This window comes from Podarcis vaucheri (assembly GCF_965113315.1).
Source record: "Podarcis vaucheri genome assembly, chromosome: 4".
NCBI classification, from domain to species: Eukaryota; Metazoa; Chordata; class Lepidosauria; order Squamata; family Lacertidae; genus Podarcis; species Podarcis vaucheri.
In genome coordinates, this window is record NC_138762.1 from 97,275,976 (window position 1) to 97,290,576 (window position 14,601).

The window sequence follows — 14,601 nt, forward strand, 5'->3', positions numbered from 1 at the left end:
TTTCTTTGCTTTACACCTTTTGGTATCATATGGTTCACCGTATCCTTGATATCCTTTTCCCCCCTTATGAAACAAAAAAATTGCCAGTCACTGAGTACCTGCTGTTCCTGCTAAATTTTCTTTTTAGCCTGACCTTTACACAGCCCATTATGTAAGTTAGCACACTTTCTGCATGGAGGACGAGCGAGACAGAAGGTCAGATCTTTTTCCTTCCCCTTACCTGGACTGTACATCTTCTTTGAATTTGCTGGCACTGGACACCTCCCACAATGAAATGTCCAGCTACAAATGTGACTGCCACGCCTAACAAGGAAAACTAGTTACATGTCTGTGTGTAAGGCAACCTTGTATATTTATAGTTTGCATTTTTAATTCCTCGTGTAATTTTAAAAAAGATTCATTTTTATTGCATGGATTGGATTTCAAATCTACTTTTGTCACTGCAGCAGTCTGATTTGGAGCCAAAGAACACAGCAAGCTGTACATTACATTATGTATTGCTAGCATTGAACACATTGCCTGATGAGAGAGAGAGAGAGAGAGAGAGAGAAACAACATTGCAAATGTCTCTTGTTTTTAGATACGCATATCAAGACATCTGCCCTGAGGAGGATACAGTTTAATACTGCTTGAAGGTTCTATTAGCGTAGAAGAAAATGCATAGTCCTAAATAAAAGGAGACAAGTTTGTAAATGGAAGCTATTAAAGGCTGAAATGCTAAACAAAGGTGAAGGGCAACAAACTGGGACTGCAGGTGTTTGAAGAAGTTCGTGTCTAGCACACCAAGTGAGTCCATTTGTTCATGGCCCCATATAAATCTGCCGATTTGTCTACATGCTCAAAAATGGCTTGCACTCTAGTGGGCAATGATATAAGTATCCTGAAAATAGACTCAGAGGTTCACACAAGTAGTTTTCCCACCACATTGAAAAGAAGGGGTAGGTTCACGTGGCTGAAATTGGACCCAAGCACAGGTGTTTCCTTTTATTTCAAGGAAGAATCCACACTCTCAAAACTGGGGGTGAACTTTGCCACTCTGCCACTGCCCACTATGCAAATTAGAAGATAGCAAAAAGTGCAGTGGAACCTCGGTTGGCGAATGTAATCCATTCCAGAAGACTTCCGTAACGTTTAACAACCAAGGCGCAATTGCCGGTCGGCAAAATCCATTTAAAAAATGGAGAAACGCACCTCGGAAGCCATTCGACTTCCGAGGTGCGTTTGAAAACAGAAGCATTCACTTCTGGGTTGTCAGTGTTCGACTTCCAAAGCGTTTGACTTCCGAAGTGTTCAACAACCGAGGTTCCACTGTATCTGATATTCATGCAGTGACTCTCAAAAGGATGCGCCAGGGGAAGATGCTTTGAGGACTGTCAGAACACCTTCCCGAAAGGTGCGCTGGCGATCTCTGTGAGGGACACTCAGGGCAAAGCATCTGCACCTAAGCATCCCTTTCAAAGGCAAGATGGCTGGCAGTGGGTGTGGCTCATCAAAACAATTACGTTGTTTTCTTTCAGCTTGCAGTTAGAGTTCGCGAATAAATCTAGTGATTCCTCATCTTCTTCATCGTGCACACGTTTCTTTCTCCCCCTGCTCCCATCATTCTTCCATTCCCCTTTCCTAGATGCTGAAATATAATGAACTCCCTCGGCCTTCAGGACATACACCATACCAAATTCCTACATTAAAGTTCATAACATTAGCTAAGTTTTAACAATGAAATACATGTTATGTCTGGCTGTTTGCATCTGACTCAGGCTGCCTTGCGCTTGCACATCTTTCATCCTGAAAGATTCTTTAACTTTTCAGCAGCTTTCAGAAGTGACCTTTAGCGCACGGGGTCCTATTTGCATCAGCAAGGTATTCAGGTGGGGTGGTGAAAATACATCAAGCTGAAAAACCATTGCTTGAGTGAACAAAAGGTCTTGGCCTCTCCACAGACAGGCAGATGCAAAGATGCTACATGATATAATTTGACAATAAATCCTTGGTATGATAGTTAGTATATTAATATGTAAGCAAGAATTTGGGTTTTGTGATCAGCTGTGATAGGGCGTGATGAGTTGTTTGCAATGCAGATGAGAAAGATATACCGGTATTTGCTGTGTCTTTGAGGACTTTTTGTGTCAAAATTTAGATTGTCACTTTGGAGCAGTTTGGGTTTGAATGACAGGGGCTGTTTCAGCCCTCGAACGAGAGATGGAGATAGCACCATATTGTAATTCCAAGGAGAAACTGGGAAGCAGGTTCTTAATATAGGGTATCATAAACCATTCAAACTAAATTGTGATTTATAACATGCTTAAAACTGCTTTCGGTGTGACATGTTAGAATTTTCATGGCATATGGAGACTGGTTTTCAATTATATATCTCGACACAAGAGAATCTGATTCAACTCTTGCCCACTTCAGAAGCTGATGCACGTGATGGTAAAGAACATATGGCCCGGTTAGTAGGTTGGAAATTCTATACAGTTGTACCTTGGTTGTCGAACGCCTTGGTACTTGTACATTTTGGCTCCTGAATGCTGCAAACCCAGAAGTGAGTGTTCCGGTTTGCTAACGTTTTTCTGAAGCCAAATGTCCAACACAGCTTCTGGTTGAGTACAGGAAGCTCCTGCAGCCAATCAGAAGCCACGCCTTAGTTTTTGAACCATTCTGGGAGTCTAATGGACACCTAGAATGGATTAAGTTAGAAAACCAAGGTACCACTGTAGTGAGAACCTTCACTTGTCCTACTGAATGTGCACAGGCAATTGGAAACCTTGATTGTTCATGGCTCTTGATCCATGTGGAGGATCTGGCGCATGTTCAGCTAAACATATGTTGGTTCCCCCTTCAAAACTTCCTCCCCAGTCAGAAAAGTTGGGGTGATGCTGAGGGGGACAGAAATGTTGGAGCATGTGTTGCCCCACTGCTTCCTCTTTTCTGAATAATTCCTATTGGGGCTTAGGTGAATTATCATTCTGCAATGTAGTTTGTAAACAGAAACTGTAATTCTGATCTTATTAAAATATTGATAATTATACCCTTTTATTTTATTTTTCTTGTTGTTTTTTATATGTATTTCACTTATTCTGAGATAATCATAGGAAAGAGAGGGAGGGAGATCCAGGAGTGGTTGGGTGAGTGGGGATCCTTTCCAAAACATAAGGTTATATTGAAAAAAAGCCATCCTGTTAGCTCAATAACTTCTTCCTGCGCAATGGGACTTCCTCTTCTATCCTCATGCGGGGGGGGGGGGGGGGAGAGGGAGATGAAGTCCTGTAGCACAAGTGAAAGTCACTGCACTAACAGAATGACTTTGTTGGCTACAACCCATAAACTAATACTTTTAAAATGCTAGTGTTTCTTCATGTCCTACTCAAGTATTTTTGTAAATAAAATGCAGCTGAAAAATGAGGATCCCCCCCCATGAACGAAATATTTGAAGATAATTATTAAAGTAGCAAAGTATATATATATATATACTTTTCCAGGCTTTAGTTACATCCATATAATACATTGTCCTAGCTCTATGAATTCTATTAAGTATGATAAAATAATAACTAAATTATACTGAGTTTGATAAATAGCCATTCTTGTCTTAATGAGATCATCACATTGAGTTATGCACTTAAAGGACTTTCCTTTGCAGAAGAGAGTGCAATTAATGAGTTATATTTTTAGTTCCTTGACAAACGGTTGTCATAAAAAAGGCATAAAATGTACTAAAAGATTATCTGTGTACATGCGCAATCTTTTCTGAAAACAGTTATTTCTTTAACTGAATAAGATATTGGCTCATATCCCGCGTAGTATTATAGAACAAAATGAGTGGGTTTTAATAGATGCAGTGAAATTAATTATACAGCATACAGAAAGGGCTGGTAGATTTAAGGTGCTCTTAGGACCACTTCACAATGCTAAGTTTCTTGATATAAAGTGTATGCAGGAATACTGTTATGTAGATTACAGTTCTGCCCATGGCAGCAAGCAGCTATCCCATGGTTGGTTGAATGGGGCTTATAGTCTGTTGACTCCATAGCTGGGGTGGGGACATTTTGTGACTGGCGGGCCAGATTTTAATCTCCCCAACCCTGGTGGCCAAATCTGGCAGGTGGGTGGAGTCCACAGCTGGCGATGCTGCACTTTGAAGCCCTGGTTTTCAGAACATCAAAGTGCAGCATGTTTACAAAGGGCCTTCAGCCACAGACAGCTATTTGAACCTCGGGTTTATAGAGTCTGTGGATTTAGACAATCTCTAAAAAGCAGGGACAGGAATTTTATCTCCCCATTTTAGCACTTAGATTGAGAAATAAAGCACAACGTTCTTTAGAGTCCCTCTCTAAAGATCAGGCAGAGCTTCATCTTGCAATGTGATCTATAGGAACTGGCAAGTCAATTCCTGAAGCTCACTGAGGTAGATCTGATTTGCAGGCTGCTGGCTAGTCACTCTTGCTGCAGAGCTCACATGCCATGGAGATAAGTATGCCTATTACATTCTGTAACCACTGAACACACTCATTCCTCATTGTGTTTCTTGGTTTCTTCTCCTCAAGTAAGGTTTTCCCTGCAAAAAAAAAGTTACTTTGTACGTCTGCAAATTGTGCGGCTGATATCTCCTTCTGGTTGATGGATGCTACCATTTTGGCTACAAAAAGATCCACACTTGTGTTTGTTGTCAGCATATACAATTCCACAGGCCAGGCTCCATCAACAGAAGTACAGTGGTACCTCAGGTTAAGTACTTAATTCATTCCGGAGGTCCGTTCTTAACCCGAAACTGTTCTTAACCTGAAGCACCACTTTAGCTAATGGGGCCACCTGCTGCCACCGTGCCGCCGGAGCACAATTTCTGTTCTCATCCTGAAGCAAGGTTCTTAACCTGAAGCACTATTTCTGGGTTAGTGGAATCTGTAACCTGAAGCGTATGTAACCTGAAATACCACTGTACAGTGTCCCGATCAAGGGAAGTAATAGCCCCACTCTATTCTGTCTTGGTCAGACCGTACCTGGGGTACTGTGTCCAGTTCTGGGCACCACAATTTAAGAAGGATATTGACAAACTGGAACGTGAGCAGAGGAGGGCAACCAAGATGATCAAGGGTCTGGAAACCAAGCCTTATGAGGAACTGTTGAGGGAGTTGGGTATATTTTACCTGGCAAAGAGAAGGCTGAGAGGAGATATGATAGCCATCTTTAAATATCTATAGGGTTGTCACATGGTGGATGCAGCACGCTTGTTTTCTACTCTGGAGGATAGGACCAGAGCAAATGGATTCAAGTTACAAGATTCTGACTAAACATCAGGAAGACCTTTCTGAGAGTAAGAGCTGTTTTTTCAGTGGAACAGACCCCCAGGAGAGGTGCTGGACTCTCCTTCCTTGGAAGTTTTTAAGCAGAGGTTTGGTGGCTATCCGTCATGTATGATCTAGTTAAGATTCCTGCAGTCTAGGTGGTTTGACTGGATGACCCTCAGGGTCCCTTCCAGTTTCACAATTCTGTTCTTCTACGAGACTGAACCATTTGCAGGAAACAAATACAAGTTTTGGGAAGTAAAATCTATTCCAGGCTTCTATTTTGAAGCTAAGGTTATGATCAAGGTTAGGTTGAGGTGTCAAGAAAGTGTGACTGTGACAAGATTTAGTGACAATGTGAGGACAAATGAATGCAAGATCAGTGGCCCAGCTATTGATTCTTATCATGGGATCCTGCTGAAATGAAGTAATGATTTAATTAGCCTTTTATGTATACTATTCTGGCTCTCAGAATAGACTGCTCTCAGCTTTGATGTCTACAGTTCCTTTTCCACTCTCATAAGTGAGCAGAGAGACTCTGGAGGGTTGATTAAATAATGATGCATGAGCATGTGCAGGAACACAGAGACACATACACAAATCCTATTTGTTAAACTATTCCTGCTGTTGTTTTCTCATAAAAGGCAGCAAAGGCATGTCTTTCACTTCCCCATTTGAGCCTTTAGTGTTTCAAAACTGTCAAATGGGGATTACTCACCTGCAGTAGCAATGGACTATTTGAAGCCTGAGTGTTTGTGTAGATTTCTGAGTATTACAAATAGTTAAGGCCTGCTCACTTATTGCTTTTAAGGGAGATGTTTCAACCCAGCGAGAGTCTTCATCATATTGCACTTTCACCTTCCATTCGCCAGAAGAAAGTTGCAAGTGAACTATGCTGTACCACGCGCAGTTTAATGATAATGAATTGTTCGACTCATGCTCCCCCTTGCTAGTATCTGTTGACAAATGACCACCTGCGATGACTGATGAAATTAAATCACTAATATGGCAAGTTAAAAATAATCAGTCCTCGGGGAAACCTTTACAGTGGTGCCTCGCAACACGAAAAGAATCCGTTCTGTGATTCTCTTCGTCTAGCGGTTTTCTCGTCTTGCGAAGCAAGCCCATTGACGGATTAGCGGATTAGCGCTATTAATGCCATTAGCGGCTATTAGCGGCTTTTAGCGGCTTATCTGCTGATCGGAGCAGCTGGTAAACGGCTTAGCGGCTTAGAAAAAGGGGGGGAGGGAAAGGGAAAAAACCAGCAGGAACTCGCAAGACATTGTCGTCTTGCGAAGCAAGCCCATAGGAAATTCGTCTTGCGAAGCACCTCCAAAACGGAAAACTCTTTCGTCTAGCGAGTTTTCCATCTTGTCAGGCATTCGTCTTGCGGGGCACCACTGTATTTAATCTAACTTACTAAAGGCATTAACTGAATGCTGGGCACCAGTGTTGGTCTTGCTTTCTGTGTATGATTATGGTTCACAGAGAGTTCTGACTTAATAGAAAGATGCAATACTGGTGGTGGTGGTGGTGGTGGTGGTGTGTGTGTGTGTGTATGTGACAGGAGAATACTTTGCCAAATATTTTATTTATTTTATTTTAAAAATTTGTAGCTTCATTTTGCCCAAGGCAGCAACTAACCAACCAACCAACCAACCAACCAAGCAACCAACCAACCAACCAACCAGAGAAAAATACATACATTTAAAGCATCTTGCTCATTTCTAAAAGGCCACAGATAGTTAAAGACCAAAGGTCTGGTTAGAGAGGAAAGATTTTGCCTAGCACTTAAAGATATACAGTGGTACCTCTGTTTTCAAACGTCTCCATTGACAAACATTTCAGTTTTCGAACGCCGTAAACCTGGAAGTAGATGCTTTGGTTTTCAAACGCGCCTCAGAAGTTGAACATGCCTCGCGGATTCCACTGAGTGCAAGATCCTGAGGGCTAGCTGTCGGCTGTTGAGTTTTCTGTTTTGAACGTTTCAGAACTCAAACGGTCTTCCAAAACGGATTACATTCAAAAACCGAGGTACCACTGTATAAAGATGTTTCCCTGGAGAGAGGACTCCACAAATGGGTTGTTCTTGTGTTGCCACTCTCCAGACTGCACACAAAGAAGGGCCTCAGATAGTGATTGCAGAGTCTGGGGTGGTTCATATGGGAGAGCCGATCCTTGAGGTAGGGCAGCTTCATAGATCGAAACCAGCACTTTGAATCGAGACTGGAAACTGTCACGGCGCTGTTGACAAGGAATATCCAGAGTGAGGAACTAACTCTTTTTTGTGAAAAATACAATTGCAAGTTAGAAAAGGCATGTACATCAGTCCTGTGTCTCTCGGCTGCTCTTAGGTGTACACTGAATGAGGCAGTTGCAGCAACGGGGAGGGCCTGCCCCCGACTCCACACCAGCCTGACCTCTCCTCCCTCCCACAACAGTTCTCCACTCTCCAATCCTGCAGATTCTCCTTCCTCTGACTCTTATCTCCTGGCTGTTACAGGCTCCCCCAGGCATACAAGGCTTTAGCTATAGGAGAAGCAAGAACCTCTTTGGAGTGTTAGTGCTGTTAGCCTCTCCATCGTAGGCTCAGGTTGTATATATGTGGAAATAAACCTTATATCATAGAGACACTTCAGTCTCTGCTGTGCCTCATTGTCAGAAGAAAACATAGAGCCTGGGTAAAGCACACCTGGAACTCCCTGGAATCTCACAGAGCTCAGAGACTGGGGATGGCATGTAACAGTATTTTAGTATTTGTGAATTAGCATCAGAAATGTATGCCAAATAGGAATAGCTTGTTTTTAAGCTGAGAAGCTTTTGCCTACATAGAATAAACACCTTCCTTAAAGAAAGAAGCACCTTATTTAATAACATCCTTTAAATAACAACACCTGGTTTATTTTTATTCATATAAATAGGGCAGGTTTTATGGTTGAGGCTATGCTGGCTATATGAAAGTCATGTAAAAGAGAAAATTTAAAAGTGCCTTGTATTAAATGGCGCATTCATAAGAATTTAGGGTGTTTATAGTACGCATGCAGCCACCCTCGGTCACGATTACATTTGAGTGAGCTGGGTGGGGGGAACTAATGCAAAAACCTATTATTCTCAAGGCACATCTTAGAGCCAGGAGATTCTTAAACAAAATGCTGGGACTATCGAAAGAAAAACAGTGGTGGTGGTGAACATTATAGTGGTAGAAACCAGTACACCAAAGTAGAAAAAGTCAGGCCACACATTGAATGAAATGTGGTGAATTATATTGCCCCTTCATTTACTTGAATCAGGCTTGGATTGGGGAGGCCAGTTTGCTGGTGGCAGTAGATGCAATTGCTTATGGTTGCAGAATGCAATCTGTTCACTAATTAATTATTAGATATATTTGGTATGTTCCATTCATTTCTCAGAGCTGGTTCACAAATGCGTGTAGATCAACGGATCCCTTGTCATTTCATTATTCAATGTCTGGCATGTGTGAACTGTCTACATTGAAAAGCACTTTCCTGAACTAAGGCTGACACCCTATGTGGCTCCCCAAGCAATTTTTCTGCCCGCCCCCCCAAGCTACAACTGATTTTGGCAACAATGAATGGCGCAGGGAGGGGAAATTAAGTACCGTATTTTTTTGCTCCATAAGACGCACTTTTTTCCTCCTAAAAAGTAAGGGGAAATGTGTGTGCGTTGTGCATCTTATGGAGCAAATGCAGGCTGTGCAGCTATAGCTGAAGCCAGCACAGCAAGAGGGAGAGTTGCTCAGCGCCTCTTGTTGTGCTGCTTTCCCAGCAAAGCGGGAGGAGGGACAGAAGGGGGTCCTTATGGAGCCCCTTCCATCCCTCATCCTGCTTCGCTGGGAAGCCAGCAACTTGCTCTGGCTTTTCAGGGAGGTGGGAGAACAGATAGAGAGCAGCCCATCCCTTCTCCCACCAGCCAGCAAGAGCTGCTCTGTCTTTAAAGAGCCGTGCCGAGCGAGCGTGTCTGCGGCTCTTGCTGGCTTTTCTTGTTTTCCTCCTCTAAAAACTTGGTGCATCTTATGGTCGGCTGCATCTTATAGAGCGAAAATACGGTATATGTCTTGTTTAGGTGGGCAGACTGACTTCTAGCCACAGCTCAATCTGGCATGTAGTCGCCAGAGAGTCAAAAAATGTTGTGAGCATTGCCTTCAGGCCAAAAACTTTAGCCTCCTCTGACCTGAGGGGATCAGATAGGTCCATCTTTGGTATGTGATCTGTCAGGGCTCATTCACAATCACAATTCATGACTTGATATGACTATCAACAAGCACGCAGCATCTCCTTCGTTAACCCGGCAGTAAAGACAGGCAGATTGTGATACAGAAAGTATTGTCGTACAAGGTGGGGGAAGGGGTCCTAAAATACAAAGAAAATACTTTCGTATGTTCCTGAGTCCAGATTGCCAAAAACAAAACAAAAATGTAATTGAAGTGTGCTTGCTTAGCATTATTAAGACTCATCCCAGAGCAAGGCTATTTCAGACTACAGTCATTGTCCCATGGGTTACTTGAGCGTATGCTAAATATTTGATCAGCAACAGCATGTGTAAAGAAGAGAGGGTGTTCAGGAGAGTGTCTCAGCAACACCACTCCTTCTTGGGTGTAAAAATATAATTTGTTGGCTTATATCGCATAATTAATAGCTTGGGCAATGGCTCTACCCAGTGCTTCTGTGACCCTTTCTGTCTTATTCACACATCACCTAGCATTGGTCTTATTGGTAATGGGGGAAAATGTTTTTTTACTAGAGTTTCTTCATATTTACAAAGATGGCTTCCGCTTCTATGCCTGCATGGGGGAGTGATTTTCATGACTGCTTCATACAGGAAGGAAGAAGAGAGATTGAGAGAGCAAGAGGGTGCTTAGAGGTTTAGTGGGAAACCACAAAGTATGTTTTCCCCTGACTATCTTCTAGTCTCAGTCCTGCCCTCTTCTGACTGGAGGCCATAAGCCTGTTCTCTGTTCCAAAGGAAGTCCCATTGAGTTGAAAAGGACTTCCTCCGTAGTTAAGTGGATATAAGACTTCAGCCATCACTGATTTCAGCTTTCAGTGGATGATGACCACTATGTTGGGTACAATATTATGCAGCAAATAATGGAATTTGTAACCATAATGAGAAGTTCTTTTTTATAGTATATATCTTCAGATGATGCTTATACCATTGCAGGCAAATGAGCACTGTTGTTGACACCTATTCCTCCCTTTTAATTCAAGCAGAGAGAGATATAACTATCCTCGAAAACCCATTCACATACTGTTACAAATGTTCAGTGTGTTGCCATTTATGTTCATATTCAGAGCAACACATCTTGTAGGTCTCTTGCAGTGATGATGCGTGGTTCTTGACCATCTACGTCAAAAGAAATACAAGCCAAATGCTACATCCAGATGCTATAGGTTAGATAATATATAATGCCTGTGTGATGCCATATAAGATCACATACTGCAAAGTTAATTGTGACAGAACACAAGTCTTTTTTGCCAGTCTGGCAATCCTTCCCTGTTCCTTCCCTGATGGAAGTAGAAAGAGTGTTGGCATTTCTACTGGACATTAGGACAATTTGCTATTGCACTCTAAGAATACTGTTCTAGGGTTTAAACCTACCCATCTGAGAAGCTTTTGTCTCATTACATTCAAGGTTAAAGCCTGAGTTACATGAAGATTGTTGGAAAGAGGGATATGATGTTCACTAAAGTGAAAACTTCTGGTACCATTGAATTATCTGATGATGAGTGTTTTTAGTTATCCAGACTGACATTGATGGTCTGAGAATTATGCCCCCCAAGTTTTAAATCCCCCAAAAGCTGTAGCGTGTGGTCTTTGCAGAAAATTGGGTAAGCAGTGCCAACATTACTTGTCTGACTTTACTACACTTTTAAATATTACCTTGCTTAAGTCTCCGCATTTGACTTTCCTACAGAAGAAGTCCCCCTGCTTTCCTGTACTATAGTCGCTTGTCAACAATTGGTTGCCTTAGTTCTTAAATGATTGTGTTGTCCATTTGCTCTCTGCCTTAGGAATCCACCATTCTCTATCCCTCTTAGTTTTCTTAACATTATCTTATCTAGAGTTTTGATCATCTTGCCATAACATTGGTGAGGTTAGTGCTTCCTAAGCATGACCACTCAGAAGCAACTCCAGTTGAATTCAAGGGGACATTAGCTTGTTTGTGTTCATCCTAAACATACCTGCACTGGTGATGTCAGTAGTAGTAGTTGTTTTTTTCCCCATTCTCCTAGGCTGGAGAAAGAAAGAATACTTAAGCAGCAACTACATATAGCTGAAATATGGCTGCATATAAGACTTACATCATACATGCCATTTTTACGTGTGTACCCCTTTTGGAGGGGAGGGCATACACCTAAAATTTTAAAATATGAATGCAACTTAGGTGGTATTTGGAAACATGTACATGTGCTCATTTTGAATGAACTCTAGCCAGCAAGCCCAGTGTTGTAACATTGAGTGAATGTATACTGTGAAAGGAGTTAGTCGAGTCACTGACTGATACACCAAATGTCATTCACACCACAATGGGCTCATTTGGGTGGAGCAGGACACAAGCAAGGTCATTGTTCAATTACACCAGTGCAACTAGAGGAGACCAGGACTAATAAAGCGAGCGAGCTGGAAATTGTGAAGGGAGAAGCTTTCTTGTATACTGCAAAATTGAAACTCTCAGTTACATGTTGGGAGACGAGAACAGCATCTCCCCTTTGAAAGTCAGGGATTAGCCTTGCAAGATGAAAGAGGAACGTTTCTCTAGATCAGACCCTAGCTGCTCCACAGCATAGAAAATGGCAAGTCTGATAAGTCATGGTGCAGCTTGTTAAACGAAAGCAGCAATAACAAACTGAACGTGGGAGAGATAAGCGATCATCAATGTGAAAATGAAAATGTTGTGTCAAGCAGAGAGCAAATTCGGTTTTAAAAGAAAAAGAAGATAGGGACTTCTTTTTTCAGAACATCATTATTTGTTAAATGGCATGTGCTTTCCCTAATATTTGCAGAACAGTCAGCGGGAAGTGACTGCATTCTGCTAAGATAATGAGTCAAAGAAACACAGGGAGCATATGGAGCGGAAGGGATGATTGGGTAACCCAGTAAACACAAACCAAAATAGGTTCGATATTGTCGGAAAGGGACTGTGGCTGAGCTTTCTTTATGGTTCCCCAAAACAGAAATGTAGATGATAACATTTAATGTGCTAATTCTCTCTGTGTGTGAGAGAGAGAGACATGAGAGACATTTATGAAATTATGCATGGCATGGAGACAGTGGATAGAGGGGTGGAAATTCTCCATCTCTCATAATATAAGAACCCGTGGACATCCAATAAAATGGAATGTTGGAATATTTAGGACAGATAAAATAAAGTAATCCTTCATGCAGTGTGTGGTTATACTTTGGAGCTTGCTCCTGATGGCCACCAACTTGGATGGCTTTTCCAGGGAACTAGACAAATTCATAGAGGACAAGACTATCAGCAGCTACCAGCCACAATGCTTGGCACCTCCAAAGTCAGAGGGAATGTGCCTCTGAATACCAGCTGATGGGAACTGCAGGTGGGCAAAGTGCTCTTGCACTCAATTCAGCTTGCAGGCCCACACAGGATATCTGGTTGGCCACAGAGGATGCTAGACTAAATGGGTCATTGGCCTGATCCAGTGGGTTTGCTTTACATTCTCATGTTCCTATGGTCCCCCTCCCCCCAAAAAAGCCAAAATAGGGCTGGTTCATAGCACTCCTTTAGCCATGTTTTATCCAAGGGCCAGATAGGGGGACAGGGGACTTTTAATTTAGCCGAAAGAGCTGAGCTGCTCACTTGAAAGCTAACAGGACATGCTTAACTCAGCACATAGTCGCTTCTGTCACTTTGTTTAGCCCTGAATAATTTAATAAGACCTTGGAAATGGAGACTGCTGCTTCCATTCAGAGCTTTTTAACCAAAGGGTTGAAGCAGGGACCTGCAGCCACAGTTGCTGCCTGAAATTCAGAGGGAAGACCTTTCTCATTGTAGTGAGGTGGCACAAACTCTTCATTTCTTGACCAACAGGGGTTCCAGCTCCTGGGGACTGAGCACTGTCCCCCCCCCCATATTTTAGGAGTTGGGGTTGGGGGTCCCAATATCCCCAAAGCACAGAGGCAAAGCACAGAGACGAGCGTGGCATAGCTTCAGTGGCCAGCTCCTTCTCCTGCCATGGAGGAGGAGTCAAAGCAGCCTCCCACCAGGTGTTGTTGTAATTATGTATTGATTTATGCTTTATTGCAAGCCATTTTGGGCATATTTATATGAAAAGGGCAAAGTGCAAGTTGGAATAACAATAACAACAACAAATAGGGTGTTGACAAGGTGCTACCACTTTTATTGCTAAAGGCTATAGCAAGCAGAAACTCAGTTAGAATAGCTTTTCCTGGCAGGGAGATGCAATGAGGGACTAGAGTACATCTGTTGATATTTGCCTTCTATGTGGGCTTATAAGTTTTGGGTGATAATTTTTGAGTTGCCCTTTTAAAAGAAAAGAAAAGTCACAGAACCACTTTCCACTGAGGAGGAGGAAACCTTGTTACAGGGTGGCAAAACCAGCTAAGGTTGATCACCAAAGATGGGGAAATTGTCCACAGGAATTCCCAAGAAATTCATTCCTGGTATAAACTGACATGATCCGCTACTCCGAGATGAATGTGAGGATCGGAATGTTGTTATCCATCTGCATACAAACTGACCCAGAGCCTGCACTTGTCATTTGAGGCCCTTGTATATGTCCCCCATCCCAGAAAGCTTTGTAGGGTGGCAACAAGAGAAAGGGCCTTTTCTGATTGTGGAATGCTCTCCCCAGAGAGAATTGCCTGGCACCATCACTACATATCTTTAGTGCCAGGCAAAAATGCCTATGGCTATAAAATAATATTTGGCCTGTAAAAGTCTGGGGAAGAGGACTGTTATTATATTTTTTAGGCTGTCTGTCAGTACGCTTTTATTGTGTTTTTATTATTGATGTTCTATAATGTGTTTTTAAGATTGTACACTGCCCTGGGATTTTTTAATAAAGGACAGTATATAAATTGAAATTCATCATCATTATCATCATATATTGTTATGCTTCTTGAATGATCTGACATAGTTCTCAACTAAAAGAAGAAAATCAAAATAAGTGTGTGTGTATAGTGTGCATGCATATGTGTGTGCGTGTTTTCAGAGAAGATTTTTTAAAAATGTTTTTTAAATGCAAACTTTGGGATGAGGTATTTTTTAAAAAATCATAGCTTAATGTGAAATGGTGTGGAGTGAATACATAAAAAAAAT

The 14,601-nt window shown here is 42.1% G+C and overlaps 1 protein-coding gene across 2 annotated transcripts in view; it reads left to right on the forward strand.

The window, feature by feature from the left end:
- GPC6 (glypican 6) overlaps window positions 1-14,601 on the forward strand; it is an 826,581-nt gene that overhangs the window by 608,581 nt on the left and 203,399 nt on the right. The gene's annotated exons all lie outside the window — the stretch shown is intronic.